Raw genomic sequence first — 4,848 nt, forward strand, 5'->3', positions numbered from 1 at the left:
CCGTTCCGATCGAGGGGGGGAGTATATGTCTCATGAATTTAATGCATTTCTGGCTAGTCGTGGGATAAAACACCAATGTACAATGCCTTATACACCTCAGCAAAATGGTGTTGCTGAGAGGAAAAACAGGTCACTTACGGAAATGGCACGATGCATGGTCAAAAGTCAAGCTTTGCCGCATTCTTTTTGGCTTGAGGCCATTATGTGTGGCACTTTTGTACTTAACAGGTGTCCTACAAAAGCTTTGCAGTCTATTAATCCATATGAAGCATGGCATGATAGAAAGCCTTCTATTGAGCACATTCGTGTTTTTGGCTGTTTGGCATATGCTTTGGTGCCACAGTGCAGCGTAGATTATTGGATGATAAGGCTGTCAAATGTATTTTTGTTGGTTATAGTGCTGAAAGCAAAGGTTAGAGGTTGTATCATCCACAAACAAAACATATTCTGGTTTCACGGGATGTAGTGTTTGTGGAAGATTCTGTTCAGCCCTTGCTGTCATGTACTAGAGACAGTAATGTAAGCTCACAGGACATTTATGACACTTTGTTGCCTCTTTTCAGTGGTGGAAATACGAATGTACGTTCCAATGAGGCAAATGTACAGCCTATGGGGGTTTCTGAAAATGTTTTAGATCAGCCTATTATTGATGCAGATGTACATGATGTACTTGATGAGGAAAGGGCTAAAAATGAACAGGCTAGAGGTATGTCAAAATGGCTAGTGCACACTTTGCGTGACAGTAAATTGGATGCACCTTTGTCTAGTCGTACTCGTTCAGGCTCTCACCATGCATCTTATGCATCAAATTGTTATGCTTTGGCTGTGTCTAGTTTACATGATGTTGAGGAGTCTCTGTCTTTTGATGAAGCACAGAATTTAGAAAATTGGATGGCTGCCATGCAATCAGAATATGATGCACTCATAGAAAATGACACATGGACTTTATGTGATTTGCCTCCTGGAAAAAAGGCCATTGGTACGAAGTGGGTTTACAAGTTGAAACGCAAGCCGGATGGTGAGATCAATCGCCATAAGGCTCGACTTGTTGCAAAGGGTTATGCACAACAAAAAGGCATTGATTATAAAGAGACTTTTGCTCCCACTTGTCGTATGACTACTGTGTTTTTTCTATGTGCATTGGCAGCTCATTTTGGTTGGGATGTACATCAATCAGACATTGTTACTGCTTTCTTGAATGGTGACATACTTGGGTGAAAGCATGTTAACCTGTCATGCTTTTTCATGTCCCGGACAATGCTAACTAGCACAATTTTGACATATGCTAACTAGTACAATAACTTGAGCTACATCTCCAAGATCTATGACATATGATATATCAATAGAAAGCACTTGAAACAAGGAATCCAAATGTACAACCTCCGACAAATTTTGATATTATTTGTAAAAATTTTACCGGACGCCCAACTTTTCGAAGATGTGCTAACTTGAAACTGCTAACTAGCACAAAAAGCGCGACAAGTTAACATGCTTTCACCCATTTATGTAATGCAGCCTCGCGGTTTTGTCATAAAAGGACAAGAGGTCAAAGTGTGCAAATGTAACAAGACTTTATATGGGTTGAAGCAATCTCCTCGTGCTTGGTATGAGAAAGCTGACACTCATTTGGTCAAACAAGGCTTTCGTAACAGTCCAATAGAAAGCACATTGTATGTAAAGCGTGAGGGTGATGTACTTCTCATTGTGGTTCTTTATGTTGATGATTTGTTGATCACTGGACCAAATGAGAGACATATTGCTGAATTTAAGGCTGATTTGAATGCTACTTTCAAGATGAAAGATTTGGGGCTATTACATCATTACTTGGGTATACAGTTTAAGCAGTGTGATGGTGGTATTGCCTTGTGTCAGAAAAGTTACATAGAGACATTGCTATGTAAGTTTGGACTTGAGGATTGCAAACCTATTGCCACTCCCATGGAAACAGGTTTGAAGTTGAGTCTACATGATGCTGGCGATCTTGCTGATGTCACTCTGTATCAAACTGCTGTTGGCTGCCTCATTTATGTATGCAACACGAGGCCAGATATTCAGTTTGCAGTCTCACAGGTCAGCAGATTCATGCATAGCCCAGGGTCTAAGCATTGGCAGGCTGTCATTCTGCTACCTTAGTGGCACTTTACATCTTGGCTTATTTTATCCCAAGGGGGGATCATTCCCGCCAGACTTACATGCTTTTTCGGACTCAGATTGGGCTGGTTGTTTTGACACGCGAGTGTCCACAAGTGGTTTTTGTTTCATGCTTGGCAGTTCATGTATATCATGGTTGAGCAAGAAGAAACCTATTGTGGCCACTTCGAGTTGTGAGGCTAAGTACAGGGCAGTCTTCACAGCTACGGTTAAGTGTGTATGGCTCAGACGCCTTATGGCTGATTTGGGTGTTGGACAGGACACTGCCAACACTATCTACACTGACAGTCAGAGCGCATTGGCAATTGCGAGAAACCCAGTTTTTCATGCTCGCACAAAGCACATTGAGGTGCATTACCACTATGTCAGGGAGAGGCTCTCAGCAGGAGAGATCAGCTTGGCTTATGTGCCAACACAAGACAACCTTGCAGATCTTTTCACAAAGGCATTTTCTCGTGAGAAGCTTGAAGCTTTCCGCAAAGCTTTGGGCTTACTCCCCTTTGTGGACAGACCATGTCCTCAGGGCATGGCACTTCCCTTTACTCATGTGCCAGCTCTCGTTCACCGAATCACTCTAGGGGGGATTTGTTACCATATACATGTGGTAGTAATGGGTGTGAACACAGTAGGGCAGCCGGGGCATTTTTTCCCTCTTTAGGAGGTTTTTTCCCCCGTGCATTGTATATACGCCCATCACTCTAGGGCTATCGATCTTTCCATTTCACACTAAGTAATACACTCTCTATTGTGTGCCTTGAGCTTCCTTCGTCTTCTCCAAGCTGTGTGTGTTTCTCTGCAACCCTAATTCGAACACTAATCTACTTTGCACTGTACAAATTGTCCCAATAGGCTCCAGGGGACAATTCGTCGAGGTAGGCTCCAAGAAACCCCAGTCATCCAAGAGTGCAGACACATGCCACAATATTGTCAATTTTTTGAAAAAACGTTTTTTGGGAAACTCTTGTACGACCGCACGCCGGCATGCGGTCCTTGCACAATAGTGAGTATTAAATCCTTTGCCCAACATAAAAGTTAATAAATCTCATTGTTTTTGGTCCACATCAAGGGCCCTTGTTAGACGTTAGCTCTCTATCGTATGCATATTTTAATACTCACTACTGCAAAATATGCAGTGTGACAGTGATTGGCCGAGAGAAGCAATCACCTAGGGCACTGGTGGATCTTCCATTGCGCGTGATCCGTGAGATGGCACGTGGCCAGTGAGAGTCGTGGCACGATGGGGGGGGGGGGGGGAGGGGGGAGAGAGAGAGAGAGAGAGAGAGAGAGAGAGAGAGAGAGAGAGAGAGAGAGAGAGAGAGAGAGAGAGAGAGAGAGAGAGAGAGAGAGAGAGAGAGAGAGAGAGAGAGAGAGAGAGAGAGAGACACACACACAGAGGGTGAGGGGGGGAGGAGAACTATGAGCCTTGAAACTAGAGCAGTAAAACTCCTTGCACTGAAAGTCTAGAGAGTCAAGTTCGCATGCATTAAAGTTTTCCTCGGAATGTTTGAATTCGCGATGACTTCCACTAGCCCTAATTTTAGATAAGATACTCTCTCTCCCTCTCTCTCTCTCTCTCTCTCTCTCTCTCTCTCTCTCTCTCTCTCTCTCTCTCTCTCTCTCTCTCTCTCTCCCCTTCCTTTTTTTCTCCAAGCTATCACAGTAGCACATTCCCCAAAATATAACACCTCAAAAAAAAAAGAATATTCCTACTCTTGCTAGAGGGTCGTGTGCATGCCGACGTGCGGTCCTTGCAGCAAGTAATGATGCAGGGAAAACTTTGATTCTCACCCTTGCTATAGAGTACTTGGTGTAGAGCTTAACAACAATGGTGAGCTCATTCATCTCCTCATTGTAGGTTGTTACCCCTCTCTCTGTCTCTCTCCCTCTCTCTCTCTCTCTCTCTCTCTCTCTCTCTCTCTCTCTCTCTCTCTCTCTCTCTCTCTCTCTCTCTCTCTCTCTCTCTCTCTCTCTCTCTCTCTCTCTCTCTCTCTCTCTCTCTCTCTCTCTCTCTCTATCAGTCCACTTTAGTCCAAATGGTTGCTAAGCACTCAACGAAGAGAAAGAGCCCGTGGAAAATGCCCCTGCAAAGGAAGTTGATAATGCAAGACCTGCAAGTGAGGAGGAAGACACAGGTGCTGCATCATCAATCTTGATGCCATTGCTATCAGTACCGGCAAGGAGAATGAGGATGTTCTCACTGGCCTAAACGCCAATTAGCTATACCAATTTGATAAACACGGAAACCAGTGGAAGAGAGAGATATGGGGCAGGTGAAGCTAGTTCAGCATAAGAAGATAAAAAACGTTCAATTGGTCATGAAATCTATTCAAATCACACAATCGTTCCCTCTATAAGCAGCTTGTAGGAACATCAGGGCAGTGACAAGGCTTGGGTCTTGCACGCCTCTGATTTTGCAGAAGGAGATTTGAAAGATGAATTTTTTTGCATTTGCTTTGGGAGTGTTGAAAATGCTCAAGCATTTAAAAAAAGCTTTTGAGGCTGCTCAAAAGGAGTAGTCGGGCACCCCAAGGCGGTGGGTGAGTTTCTTGAGGGCTAAAAGTTGGCAACAAGGAGGCCAAGAGTGAATAAGTGAAGGAGGAAGGTGAGGAGTCGACACCACCAGAGAAGAAAGACGTTCTCTTTAGAGGAAAAATGAGTGTCACAACCTTCAAGTCTAGCGTGCGTCTTGACTTGTGA

Source organism: Adiantum capillus-veneris, chromosome 27 (assembly GCF_014529385.1).
Source record: "Adiantum capillus-veneris isolate H3 chromosome 27, ASM1452938v2, whole genome shotgun sequence".
NCBI classification, from domain to species: domain Eukaryota; kingdom Viridiplantae; phylum Streptophyta; class Polypodiopsida; order Polypodiales; family Pteridaceae; genus Adiantum; species Adiantum capillus-veneris.